This window comes from Eriocheir sinensis, chromosome 13 (genome assembly GCF_024679095.1).
Source record: "Eriocheir sinensis breed Jianghai 21 chromosome 13, ASM2467909v1, whole genome shotgun sequence".
Classification (NCBI taxonomy): Eukaryota; Metazoa; Arthropoda; class Malacostraca; order Decapoda; family Varunidae; genus Eriocheir; species Eriocheir sinensis.
The window spans coordinates 12477889-12492936 of NC_066521.1; the positions used below are offsets into that span (position 1 = coordinate 12477889).

A 15048-nucleotide genomic window follows, 5' to 3' on the forward strand; every position below is an offset into this window, starting at 1 on the left:
ATAATAATAAAGTAACAACAACAACAACAACAACAACAATAATAATAATAATAATAATAATAATAATAATAAGAATAAGAATAAGAATAAGAATAAATAATAATAATAATATAAAAACGGCAAATGCTGAAACAAAGCAAAACATGTTAACGAATGTGTTTTGCGAGTGCACTTTGAAACTGTTAATGGCCCGGATGTGTTGATGGTGATGGTGGTGGTGGTGGTGGTGAAGCTGATGGTGGTGGTGATGATGGTGAGGTGTGGTGACGGTAATTATGGCAGAGTTAATAGTGCGATTCCTTATTCCAATATTATTCCACTAGTATACCGGGACGAAAGGGAAACCAATTAACACACACATACACACAAAAAGTCTAACATAAAAAAAAACTACCAGTTAAAGCAACAGGTAAAATAATCAGTCCAGGTAAAGACAGGTAAAGGATATAATGGCGACGAGTATTTCCACGGATGCTACATCGCCCATTCCATAACGCTAAACAGTAGAGCACCTTTATATACTTGGCTAAACAGGTAAAATATTCAGTCCAGGTAGAGGTGCGGGTTTCAAGGTGGTGAGAAATTCTACGGACGTTACATCGCACATTTCACTTAATCATTCAGAGAGAAGATTAGACAACACCACGCAACACACATTACGAGAAAAATGTATCAGACAGCTCAACACAAAATATATTACGAGAAAAAGATATCAGACAAAACCACACATTATACGATGAAAAATACATATGACAACACAACACACACAAACACACGACGAAAGAAGATATTAGGCAACAAAATCCCCGAAAATCATAGGGGAGTGAACATACATTAAAAAAAGGAATACAGGAACGGGAACACTAAACCATCCTACTTCAGAGGACACCGCTCTAAAAAGGCGAAGGGTGCGAGGAGACTTGATTGAAGCTTATAAATGGATGAAGGGCTTTAATAAGGGGGATACTAATAAGGCTCTGACGGTAAGAGATCCGGGTAAGACACGCAGCAATGGGTTTAAACTGGATAAATTCAGTTTCAACAAGGACATAGGCAAGAGCTGGTTCACCAACAGAGTTGTGGATGAGTGGAGCAGAATTGGCAGCAATGTTGTGAGTGCCAAAACGATCGTCACAATAAAAACAAGATTAGGTGAATTCATGGATAGTGATGTTAGATGGGGCTAGGTTCACAGGAGCTGCCTTGTATAGGCCTACCGGCTTCTTACAAAAGGAAAACTACGACCCATTACAATAGACCACCTCAGACACTACACAATTACAAACTATACAACCTTCTACAGGAGAGAGCTACTTCACCTAAAACGACGCCATGATTCGAACCCCGACCACCAGAATAAAAACAATGACAACCTGCACCACTGCGCCATCCCGACGTCCCACTTCTTCACACCTTCCTTCCGGTTGTCAAGACTCGCAAATCCCTCCATCTGAGATTTAGCGGAATATTTGCAAGAATCTCTCTAATGAAGACAACAGGAAGGAATAAGCCGGTCACGTGTGCAGGAAGAGGACGAGGAGGAGGAGGAGGAGGAGGCAAGGGTGATGATACAGAGAAGTAAGTCAAGGAGAGTTGCTAGAAAATAATATTAATATGAGAGAGAGAGAGAGAGAGAGAGAGAGAGAGATGTACTCAAATGAGAGAGAGAGAGGAGGAGGAGGAGGAGGAGTAGGAGGAAATATTGGAATGTACTCAAATGACGGAGGAGGAGGAGGAGGAGGAGTAGGAGGAAATATTGGAATGTACTCAAATGACGGAGGAGGAGGAGGAGGAGGAGTAGGAGGAAATATTGGAATGTACTCAAATGAAGAAGGAGGAGGAGGAGGAGGAGGAGGAGGAGGAGGACGAAATATTGGAATGTACTCAAATGACGGAGGAGGAGGAGGAGGAGGAGTAGGAGGAAATATTGGAATGTACTCAAATGACGGAGGAGGAGGAGGAGGAGGAGGAGGAGGAGGAGGAGGACGAAATATTGGAATGTACTCAAATGACGGAGGAGGAGGAGGAGGAGGAGGAGGAGGAGGAGGAGGAGGACGAAATATTGGAATGTACTCAAATGACGGAGGAGGAGGAGGAGGAGGAGGAGGAGGAGGAGGAGGACGAAATATTGGAATGTACTAAATGACGGAGGGAGGAGGAGGAGGAGGAGGAGGAGGAGGAGGAGGAGGAGGAGGAGGAGGAGGAGGAGGAGGTCATAGAAAATTGGAATGGGCTCAAATGACGGAGGAGGAGGAGGAGGAGGAGGAGGAGGAGGAGGAGGAGTACGAAGAAGAGGAGCATAAAGAGGAGTGCTCGTAGAAAAAGAAATATATAGATGATAGAGGGGAAAGAAAAAAGGCGAAAACAAGAGCAAAGAAAAAGAGTGGTCGCCGTCGTACCAAGAGGAAGAGGAAGATGAACAGGACAGGTCGCAGTAAGAGGAGGATAAAGGAGCAAAAGAGGCCATAATTAACATACTAAAACGTACCCTGGAGGAATACTTGCCGGTCGTTCATCTCTTGTCATTGCTCTGGAGACCAACTCGACCTTCTGACCTCACTAAACGACCGTAGAGACTTGCTGGCGAGGGTGACCTGAGGATAAAGGAAATGATGTCAAGGAATATATAAAGGAAAGGGAGATGAAGAGATGATTAGCAGAGTGAGGAAATGGAGATCAAGAGTAAATATAGGAAGGAAAGATGAATTAAAGGGAATGAGGACGTGAGGAATTGGGGGATAAAGGAATGGATGCTGAGGAGGAAATAAACGATAAAGGAATGGATGCTGAGGAAGATATAAACGAAGGGGGATGAGAGGAGGCCAGTTGGGAAATGAGGAAATGAGATGATAAAAGGAGGAATAGTAAGAGGGGAAGGAAGGGAGGAAGAATGTATAAGGAATGAGGGGAAGAAAGCCAGGAAAATGAAGAAACGAAAAAAAAAATTAGTGAGATTCAATATGGTGGAGATTAAAGGATTTCATTTATACAAGGCATGAAAGAAAAGGAAGTAAAAAAGGACATGAAGTAATGAGAAATAAAAAAAGTAAAATGAAGAAATGAACAGTAAAAGAGGAAATGAAAAAATGAGAAATAAAAAAAAGGGAATAAAGAAAGGAAGAAAACTATTTATAAGTGTTGGAAGAAAAGTAAAAAGAAAATTAAGTAATGGGAAACAAAAAAAGGGAAATGAAGGAATGAGCAGAAAAAGAGGAAATTAAAAAATAAGAAATAAGAAAAGGAAATAAAGAAAGGAAGAAAATTATCTATAAATGTTGAAAGAAAAGTAAAAGAGAAAATTAAGTAATGAGAAAAAAAAGGAAATGAAGGAATGAGCAGAATAAGAGGAAATGAACAAAATGAGAAATAATAAAGGGAATAAAGAAAGGAAGAATAAAACTATTAATAAATGTTGAAAGAAGGATGAGGAAAAACAAATGATGCAAAGAAAATGAGGTTAAGAATTCAAAACGAGAAAATGAAAATGTGGAGAAAGGAGGAGAAGGAAAATGACGAAGAGAAAATGTGAATAAAGAGGGAAGTGAAAAAATGAAAGAATATACAAGAAAGAAAGGTGAAAGAGGAATAAGGAAAATAAATATAAAGAGTGAGAAAGAGATAAATAAATGTGATCGTATTTTTTTCTTCAGAAGGATGGGAGGTAGGAGGAAGGAGGAAAAAGAAGAAGAAGAAGAAGAAAAACTAATATATGAGGAAGGTCAACAAAGGAGGAGGTGGAAGAGAAGGAAGCAGAAGATGAAGGAGATTGAAAGAAGTGGAGGAGGAGGAGGAGGAGGAGAAAAAGGAGATGGAAGAGGAAGAAGAGGAGGAGAAGGATGAGTGTAAGAGAAAAAAAAGAATAGCATCAACAACAACAACAAAAAAAAAGGCTGGGGGTAGGGGATATACGCAGCTCCATACCTCAGCTTTTTACTGTTATGAGCGGTTATCTCCCCATGAACGGTACAGTATATCTCTGCATTCGTCTAGGTTACACGACAGAGAGCGTACTTTTAACTAACATATTACACCATCCCCTCTTTTTGTTTATTTATTTTCCTTTGCAAGCTTTCAAACCCAGTGCGTGAGGATACGGACATTAATTCTTCCGAGTTGGCCCAAAGTTCTGTAATGGCTACCCAGTTCTGTTTCTTCCCTGCAATGTAAACACTAAACTCATAACGCTTGTGTATTTAGCTACACAATGAGAGGGAGGAGGAGGGGGTGAAGGAGGAGGAGGAGGAAGAGGAGGAGGAGGAGGAGAATAAGGAGGTGGTGAGGAAGGCGGAGGAGGAGGAGGAGGAGGAGGAGGAGGAAAAGAAGAGGAGGCGGTGGAGGAGGTGGGGGAGGAGAAGTATAATAAGGAGGTGGTGAGGAGGCGGAGGCGGAGGAGGTGGAGGAAGAGGAGGAGGATATGAAGGCGGATGAGCAGACGGAAGCGGAGGGGAAGGTGGAGGAGGAGGAGGAGAAAGAAGTGGAGGAAGAAGAGGTGGGCGGGAGCATCATTAAAAAAATATAATAATAATAATAATAATAATAATAATAATAATAATAATAATAATAATAATAATAATAATAATAATAATAATAATAATGATAATGATACACCAAAAAAACACGCTATTATTACACGGGGTCAAGGATTTTGATAACACGACTTCAGAGTTTAATAATGATCACAAGGTTTTGCCGCGGCGACGGGTCGGGTGTGTCGGGGGCGAGGCGAACACAACGACATGCGGAGGCGAGGCTATTAATAAACTTGACAAGAACATATATCAAAAACATCCCGGCCCTTCCTTCCACCCTTCCTTCCTCCGTTCATATCCCGACGAGATTGAGAGAGCGAGAGCGAGAGAGAGAAAATAAATCAGTTTGGGTCTCGAAATTCATAAGACGCGAGGGATGATCAGCTTATAAATGTGTTTTGCTAATATTAATTTTGCAAGCTCTCTCTCTCTCTCTCTCTCTCTCTCTCTCTCTCTCTCTCTCTCTCTCTCTCTCTCTCTCTCTCTCTCTCTCACACACACACACACACACACACACCGTTCCGGTAGCTCAATCGGTTAGAGCGCCGCGCTGCAAGGCTTCACGGCCAAACAGGCGGCGGTTCGAGCCCCGCTCAGGCCAGATTCTCTCCGTTGACTAGGAGTGGTTACTGTACCCCCTTGGGCAAGGGGGATGGGGTGTGTGGTGTGTGAGGTCCTGGCAGTACCAGGTGATCGACAATAATGAGCAATTGCTCACGTCGTGAGGGTACCTGCTGGCGAAAGCGAGTTCAACTTGTGATCAGGCCGTGGTGAATTACACACACACACACACACACACACACACACACACACACACACACACACACACACACTATCTATATATCTCATTTATCTATATTTATCTCTGTTACTCTGTATGATACGTCTATATTTTTTTTGCAGATACGTCTTTGTCTATCTGTCTGCCTTCCTGTCTGTTAATTAACACGTTTTTCTGTCTGTTTGTCTATCTGTTTCCGTCTGTCTATCTGTCTATCTATGTGCCTGACTGCACATCTGTCTGTCTGTCTGTCTGTCAGTCTGGCTGGCTGTCTCTGTCTCTGCATCGTATTCCTGAAGGTCAGAAACCGGCCAACTAGACAGTGACTTTCCTATGTAACAAACTTTACGTGGGAAAAGTTAGGTAGTTTTTTCTTTATCGGTCACCTCCAGTAGAGGTATTGGCTCCACACGCAGCGCCACACTCGGTCACTCGGAGAACTGTCTAGGAGGCACTTTTCCTAGTGAGTTCGGTTATATTTTCTATTTCGGGATTCCGGGATACCAGTTATTATTTGGACCCAAATCTCCAAATGCTAGTGGGGGAAAAAAATCTCATATGTTTTAAGGTTTGCGTCGATGTATGGCAAATATAATCAATGAGTACCGAACGTGCGCGGGCCAGTATCTACCTACTGGATGCCTGAATTAAACATGACACGCTTCGCCTCATGAATATTTGGGCTCAGGGTTGTAATTTGCTTTCTAGCATCTTTATTATGAATTAATTTGATGTCACATGGGAATTAGGGCCGTATTCTTAAATCAAACTTCTGTAACCACAGTCCCCACACATCCGACAATGATATTCTTAAACAACCATCGTGCCCGTGGCTACCACAGTTCCGACAGTCACGAAGGCTGTATTCTTATACGCCACCTCTGGGACCGTGGTGCCGATCAAAGCACCAAATTGTCGGGAGACTTTGTCGGGTCCGTCACCCCTTCTCACAAATATTGTGGGGCGTGTTATTTCGTGCCTGATTTGCATGTTCACAACGTCTTTGAGGATACTAGACGTTCAGAACACTTCTGCTACTCTCTCCGAAGTGTTAAGAGCAAGTTGAGTAAAAAGCAGTGCCTCATATTCATCAAAACAAGCAAAGAAGAGAGATCGTCTTCGCTGCCCCATCAGGGGGCGCAAGCCCTCCTGGACCCCCCACGGATCCCAACGTGATACTGATCATCTATGCTCCGCCGGTAAAACTAGACAAGTACAACAATATATTATGAGACCTTACAAAGAAAATTATTCTCTTGGGGTTAAAACTAAATAAATAGTGATGAGTTGAAGTTAAATAATCATTCCGTAATGTTTATAACACATTTTACATATAGCTACCATTTGCAGCGGCTATGAAATGAGTACTAAAATAAACAATTTCATCTTATAGAGAAAAGCCTCCTGAACACGATGGTGTATACAGATTTTTTTTTAAACACCAAATAAGTGAAGCACGGAACTATTTATAAAAACATTTCACATTATCCCTCGTTTGCTCCGACGGGGGTGGGTGCGAGGCTATACTGGTTTGCGGCAGTTTGCGGGCCTCGTTGCCATGACAACCCTCGCCCCGCCTTGCTTTTCGTGTGGCCACAGAAACTCCCCTTGCCGCTCTCGCTCTCGCTAGCTTTCTCGCTCCCTGTGAGGCCGCGGCCTCAGTGAGAGCCAGTGGCATTGTAGAGTGATAATATAATTTCCCAAGCCTCCTTTTTCTTTTTTATCATTGCATGATTCGTTCTTCTGTCAAGTACTACTGCTCGGTGTCTCTACAAGCTCCAGAAGTAGAGCAACTTCATTTTGGGATGAATATCGCTTACTTTCCTCCTTTGTTGACTTGAACACAGCGCGCAGGGTATCAGGTGCAGTCGGCGTTTTGACCGTCAGAACGTTGAGATGGACCAAACAACAAGGGACATTGTTACCAATTAAATTTTCTCGCGCCGCCAGTGTTACCAAATCCCACCCGACAAATCCGAGTGTTTAAGAATATGCAAATTGTGACAACCCGAACATTAGTGTGCGTGGGGACTGTCGTTGTCGTTGCCGATTTCGTGAAATTTAAGAATACGGTCCTTATTCCTGACGGTTTGGTTATTTCGACTTTTGGTCTTAAAATAAGTGTTTTGCATACACGGTGCTGCGGTGGGCAACGCCGAAACTGTGAAACAAAAGTTGGTAAACGAAAGATAAAACATCGCCGTTGCGATGGAGACGCACGCGAGGGACCTCAAGCGGCGAAGAGGGGAACTGATAGCCAATACGGTCTATTAAAACACAAGTTATTGCTTTGACGCGAACTTGTATTCTATTGAGAGAAACATCCTGGGGATAAATTATTAACAGTGCTACAAAGCAATACCAAGACATTTTTTACTCTTTTACACTAATACAGAAACGAAGAATAAGCTAATGGGCTTACAGATGCTGCTTTCCTTATGCCCTCCACCTGACCTTGTGTGTGTGTGTGTGTGTGTGTGTGTGTATTCAGCAAGGCAGTATAACAGACATCCTATATTTCGAAACAAACACAACCTCCCTTCCTCCCTCATTCTACACTCCATCACCACCACCACCACCACTATCACCACCACCACCACCACCATCACCACCACCACCACCACCATCACCACTACCATCACCACCAACACCACCACCACCATCACCACCACCACCACCACCACCACCATCACCACCACCACCATCACCACCACCACCACCATCACCACTACCACCACCACCACCACTACCACCACCACCACCACCATCACCACCACCATCACCACCACCACCACCATCATCCCGCAGCAAGATTATACCAGCCATTTTTTTCTGTTTTCAAGCTCGTTTGATATCTGGCTTAGTTCATCAATCAAGACTTGTGTACCCTCTGTATTGTACTCTGGGGCGACTTTTGTAGTGACGGAGACAAAACAAAGGCTAGAGATAAAGTGTAAGAAAAAATAAACAAAGAGAACCGTGATACGTTGCTCCAATTAAGAAAGATGAAAGAAAAGGTACACAATAATAAGTTCATAGAAGGGCACTTGTCGTTTGTTCTTTCTCCCTCGCAACTATTATTATTATTATTATTATTATTATTATTATTATTATTATTATTATTATTATTTATTATTATTATTATTATTACAAGGGTCGCCAAAGAAGTGTTTACGAGGAGATGAATCAATATACTTTTTCCTCGAGAGCCTCAGGTGTATTGGCGCTTACCTGAGAGAGAGAGAGAGAGAGAGAGAGAGAGAGAGAGAGAGAGAGAGAGATTAGGGTAGATACCCGTGTTTTTTTTCTCTTTTCATGCCATATAGGGTGGTGGTGGGTGGTGGTGGTGATGGTGGTGATGGTGGTTGTGGTGGTGGTGGTGGTGGCGGTGCTGTTGTTATGGCAACGACCTGGCGTTAGTTGGCTCAGCACAGAGTTGCCTGGGTCATATACCTCGAGCGTGATTTCGAGGAATGCATAGATAAAACAATGGCGGCCGTGAAATTGAGAGAGAGAGAGAGAGAGAGAGAGAGAGAGAAGAGAGCCTGGCAATATGACCAAAAGACAAACACACACACACACACACACACACACACACACACACACACGTACATACTTATATTTTCTTATTCAAATTTTCTTACGTAGCTATTAATTATTTATTCTTGTTCTTCTCTATTATTTTTCTTCCTCTTTTCTTTCGTTGAGCCTATTATATTTTTTCTTACACTCATCCTTTTTCTCCTCCTCTCCCTCCTCCTCCCCCTCTTCTTTCAATCTCCTTCACCTTCTGCTTCCTTCTCTTCCACCTCCTCCTTCGTTGACCTTCCTCATGTTCTTTCTTCTTGTTTTCTTTCTCCTCCTTCTTCTCTTGCTCCATCTTTCATCTCCTTCTTCTGCTCTTGATCCTCCTCCCCCTTCTCCTCCTCCTCCTCCTCCTATTGTTTTACCTTCCCTCTTCCACGACTTCCATAACCTCCTCCTCCCTTGACTTCCATCACCTCCTCCTCCTCCTCTCCTCTTCACTTCCTCCGCCTCCTCTTGCTCCACTTACGTCTCTCCTCTCTCTCTCTCTCTCTCTCTCTCTCTCTCTCTCTCTCTCTCTCTCTCTCTCTCTCTCTCTCTCTCTCTCTCTCTCTCTCTCTCTCTCTCTCTCTCACGGTGTTTTTCTTCCCGTTTTTCTTCTCTTGGATGCGTTCGATAAAGTTTTCTTCCTCGCTTCTCTTTAACACTTTTGAAACATTTATTTTTGTCCTCCTTCATTTTTTCCGTTTTCTTTCGTGTGGTAACAATAGTAATGATGATAATGATGTGATGTACAGTGGAAAAGAAAACGGGAAAGGATGTGCTCTAGTGTGTGTTTTGTTTTTCTTTTCTTTTGTTGTTTTTTATTTTTTCTGTTGTTCGTGGTAAGAGTAATGTGAAATAATGACGGAAAAATAATAAATGAGGAATAAAAATCGGTTCTGGGATGCATAATTTTCTTTTGTTTAGTCTTTTTGTCACCCGCGTTTTTGTTGTTGTCCATTTGCCTCTTTGTCCGTCTGTCTGTTTATATGTCTGCCTGTCTGCATACCTGTCTGTACTTCTGTCTTTGTCTGTTACCAAAATATCGCAAAACAACAACAACAACAACACACTCACATTCGCACTGTCACCAAATCAATCTGACTTATTTTTAGGGAGAACTCTGATTAAAGAATGACTGACTGGGTGATGGCGAATAAAAGGGAAAAAACTGACTGACTGAATGCCTTGGGGCGAGCTTACGGAAAACCTCGGCTGTGATTGGAAGGGAAACTATGACTGATGAATAATGGCGCCATCCTCGAAATGAAATGGTGCCTAATATGGAATGTTTAATTAATAAGGAGGAGGCCATTGTTCTATTAATAAGAAGGCCAATGTCAAGTAAAATAGGTGAAAGTAAGTAAAGGGTAAGATAGAGAAAAAAAGAGGAAATAAGAGCAAAAATATTGGCTAAAGGGTGATAGTGAAATAGGTAAGCTAAGTAAGGGGTAAGAGCAGCGAGGTGAGGGCCGGCAGGTTGATGGGACACGCTGATTAAAGGTTGCCCAGGGACAGGTAAGCATTAGGGATACGACCACCTCACCTGTGCTGATGCTGATGTTGATGTTGTTGTTGTTGGTGGTGGTGGTAGTGGTTTGGTGGTGATAAATGATGATGAAAATGATGATGATGGTGGTGGTGATGGTGACATTGTTATTGTTAGTGGTGGTGATGGTGGTGGTAGATGATGATGATGATGATGGTGTTGTTGCTGTTGGTGGTAATGATAGGTATTTTCATCTCCAATAAGATTTCCTTTCCATCATTTTCTTCCCTCGTAAAAGAAAAAAAAACTTCCAGAAAAAGGTCATTATAATACGCTCGTTTTCTTTCCCTCCAATTCTTTTTCCTTCCTATTTTCTTCACCGTCTTCTCTTGTTGTTGTCACCGTGAACTCAAAGTCGTCGTCCTCCTCCTCCTCCTCTTCCTCTTCTTCTTCCTCCTCTTCCTCCTCTTCCTTCGCTCCCTCCTCCCCTATTTTATTTTTCCCTCGCCTTATAAATAGCGAGTGAAAAATAATTGTAAAAGTCCGGTGATTGTGTCCATTTTTGAGGTGTTTGCAGATTATTAGAGAGACGCGGATAATGTATTTATGGGGAGCAAAACAGGATAGCGCTCTACACAACTAATAGAGGAGGATGAGGGATAAAACAGGTAATAATGGTCGTGATGATGATGTTGAGGATGATGATGATGATGATGATGAGGAGGAGGAGGAGGAGGAGGATAATGATGATGATGATGATGATGAGGAGGAGGAGGAGGAGGAGGAGGAGGAGGATAATGATGATGATGATGATGATGAGGAGGAGGAGGAGGAGGAGGAGGAGGATAATGATGATGATGGAGGAAGTTGAAAATAAGGAGGAAAAATCAAATAGAAGAAAATTAAGAAAAATGAAGATGAAGACGACGAAAAAAAAAAATAATAATAATAATAATAATAATAACGATGTCATTATTACTACTACTACTACTACTACTATTACTACGACGACGACGACGAATGACCTCTCTCTTACTCGTTAGATTAAGGTTTCCACGAACTCAGAGACAATTACTTTAGTTACTCCCCCCCCCCCACCCCACCCACCCGCCTGAGGCTTAATCGTTCACGGAACAGCCGTCGCTCAGCGACGTCAAGCGTCCTCCAGGTCAGCTTTTCCGCAGCTTGCTTGGGTCATGTTCGCCAGTTCGCGCGCTCCATTCCTTTTAGTACGCACATGAGGGGAAAACCTGTTACTGTGTTATATAAAATGCTCGCCAATTCGTACTCAGCGTCTTTTCTGTCCTATGAGTACTCACATCAGGAAAAAGAAAACTACTAAAGACTCTAAGCTGACTGTAAAATAGGAATTCCAAATAAAACAAAGACTGATAAACGTTCTTGTATTGACGGTAACTCTGCTCACTTTTCCACAGTCATTATTTTTTTTATCCGGGAGACGAGACTGAAGATGCTACATACAAACCCCCGCGCTCTACAAATGATTTTTTTTTGTATTTTCATTGTACCAGACGAGGCAACCAGACGAAGCAGTGACCCGAGATATTTCCACGAACTAAGACAATTACTTCAGTTTCCTAACCCTCCCACCCCCCTCCCCCTCGTAAGCTCCTGATATAAATTAACAACGAAAGGACAACTCTTTAAAACGATATTATCATTGTTACGCCCGAGTTCAAATAGAAATGTTTCCTTGGCATCTGACTTATGACCAATCCCAACCCAGACGTGCCAGAACTAAATGGTGGGGGAGGATTCTAAACACAACTTATAAAAACATCGTATATTAACCCAAAAATACGTAAAATGACAAACATAACTACAAGTGTAGCCTCTTAGAGGAATAAAATAGATGAAGCATTAAAACATTAACCATAAAAGGAAAACAAATCCAAGATGGAAAGTAGAAAATTATGCCACCACTCCTCACCAATGTTACATCATGGCTAAAAAGAACACTCCACATTGCATAAAATGATACCAACTCTACAAGACAACACTGGGGAAATACGTAGGATACTCCAACACAAGGACACAAAATAACGGGAAATTCAACTGGATGAACCCCAACGGACCACTCGAAACCTATTCAACCTTTAAACGTATCAAAAATACACTTATTAACTAGTTACGACAGAAATCACTCATCACACACCTTCCTGGGGGACACGTTCGGGGATAGGAGAATCACGCTCTCTTAGGTTTAATCAATGAAGGGGTCAGGGTATAATCACTGGGAACAAGTCCATGGGAGGGAATGGGGGGAATGTCAACACGAACCGGAACTAAAACAACACCTCAGTACTCGGCTACACGCCCTCACAATACACATGTGACTGCAAACAGAGTTCACTTATTGGAACACTATACCCTTCACAAACACAGAGGTGTAATAAACACGAACGTAACGTTCACAATACTCGAGTGAGGGGCGAAGGATGATGGAAGGAGATATTTCCACGAACTAAGACAATTACTTCAGTTTCCTAACCCTCCCACCCCCCTCCCCCGCCGGGGTGCCTAACGGTGGCTCGAGTCTCTCTGTGCGCTCCCGAGCGGGGCAGGGCAACAGGACACTAACGCCACACACCAGAGACATCTTTTGGAACATGTGGGAATTTGATAATTACAATCTCTACCACAGAGTGTACTTAAGGGTGAAACTAGGTATTTTACGCGGGAACCACCAGAATACATTTCCTTTAAGGCATCGGTACTTGAGAAAAATAAATAGAGAACACAAACATGTTGAATAAAAAAAATTTAACTTTGAAAAATGATGAATACATCACATCATCGTTAAAAGTGGCCCTGCATTTCCTTAACAACACAACCTTCTGGGATATTGGAGAAGTAGTTTTCTAATGTGATTCTCAGAGGTCGACTTGGAATCTAATGTTACCTTATGTAGTTTTGAAGAGTTACAAGAATGGCTTAATTGGTTGTCAGGATACAGTGCAGGAAAATTTTGTGGTATGGGAAGTTGAGTAGAATAAAACGGACCATTGTGGAGAATATAGTGGATTAATTGGTTGTCAGGATACAGTGCAGGAAAATTTTGTGGTATGGGAAGTTGAGTAGAATAAAACGGACCATTGTGGAGAATATAGTTGGTTTGGGCGATAATGATGACACTGTGTTGAATTACTGGACTGAATCTTAGGTAACAGGACGATGCCAGCCACTAAGTACCTCCCCCGCCTTTTCCCCAAGACCACGCCGCCCACCACGCAGCCTTGTCCTGTAACGAGTCTCCCTTTTACATACCGCTTCTACGAGTGCTCACGACCTACTGGGAATATGTGTGTGTGTGTGTGTGTGTGTGTGTGTGTGTGTGTGTGTGTGTGTGTGTGTGTGTGTGTGTGTTGTTGAGTCCTTCCTTTGTCATCACTTCGTCAGATCCGATGTTATTGACAACTCTACGGAATATGTACAGAAAAGTTACATTTGATTAAAGAAACCGACATGTGCTTGGTTTCTTACACGGGGAGGGAGGAGGCCATCAAAGAGAGTCGTTCCTTTGATATATAATTTTTTAATGGGGGGGAGAAGAGGGGGAGTACGGTCACAGAAGAAATATTAAAGGTAACAGACCTCCGCTGTAATCCCTCGTCCATTGTATCCTGTTACGACACAACAAACAAGCCAAACAAACAACGGAGCCTCTCGTTAGGCAAGGTTTTTCTTTTAAAGAGAGAAAATGACGTAAAAAAAATTAATAATAATAAAATAGACTCGTTATAGCTTTGGATTTTGAAAGGAATAAGAATAAGAGGTGGTGAGAAAGTCGAACCCGAGACTGACTAACTGGTTGATTGATTGCCTGTTCTGGAGTGTTCCATCACGGCGTCGCAACCACCATGGTCATATTATAGTGCCGAATAAACTGTTAATAAAAGGCCTTTAAAAGTAACAGTAAAGCTGCGAGCACACGCTATAGCTGCGCGCGGCCGTGGTGCTCATGTCCGTCCCAATGACCCTTTGAGCCTGTGGAGGGAGAGAACCCATTAAGCCGACACAGGGCGAGCGTGACATCCGGGTTACCACAGTTTACCTTCCCCAGGTTTCCTCAGGTACCCATTTATCGACCATCCCGAAAGGAAGGATAAATACCTCGGCCGGCTGCACGCCGACTGCCTGGGATTCGAATCCATTGCCGGAGATTCGTAGTTAGGGACGCTATCCACAGCACTGCGGAGGAGTGTTAAAAATAATGAGTAAAAAACAACGTGTATAAAATTAGGTACCTAATAAACTAAAATAATACAGTATAATGAAAAGATGCGGAGAGTCTATTGAAAGAGCATGAATATCACTTTGTGAATTGAATGAAGAAGTTCGAGGAGGAAGCAGAGAGTGAGGGGTGATGAATTTCAAGAGATGCAAAGAAAAAGATCAAGATGATGAGTCTATAAGACCCTTAGATCACCAGCTGAAGGCAGAAGTCCGACGAGGAGGCAGAAAGTAATAAGAGATGAACTTCGGGCGGAAATGCAGAGAGGAAGACAAAGAAGATGCAGTCTGGAGCTCACCCACTGAAGGAAGAAGATCGAGGTAAGGAGGAGAGATGAGCCTCAAGGGATGCAAGGAATAAGAGCAGTAAAGGAAGACGCAGTGGACTGGAAACATTGCAAGGACTCCACCGCCGCCCACCTGACTTT

The 15048-nt window shown here is 42.7% G+C and overlaps 1 long non-coding RNA gene across 1 annotated transcript in view; it reads right to left on the reverse strand.

Moving 5' to 3' along the window:
- Positions 1-14500: 14500 nt before the first annotated feature.
- Positions 14501-15048, reverse strand: part of LOC126998008 (uncharacterized) — an 83409-nt gene continuing 82861 nt past the window's right edge. Inside the window, exon 3 of the long non-coding RNA XR_007752598.1 lies at positions 14501-14578. This is a non-coding gene — a long non-coding RNA (uncharacterized LOC126998008). The remainder of the gene's footprint in view (positions 14579-15048) is intronic.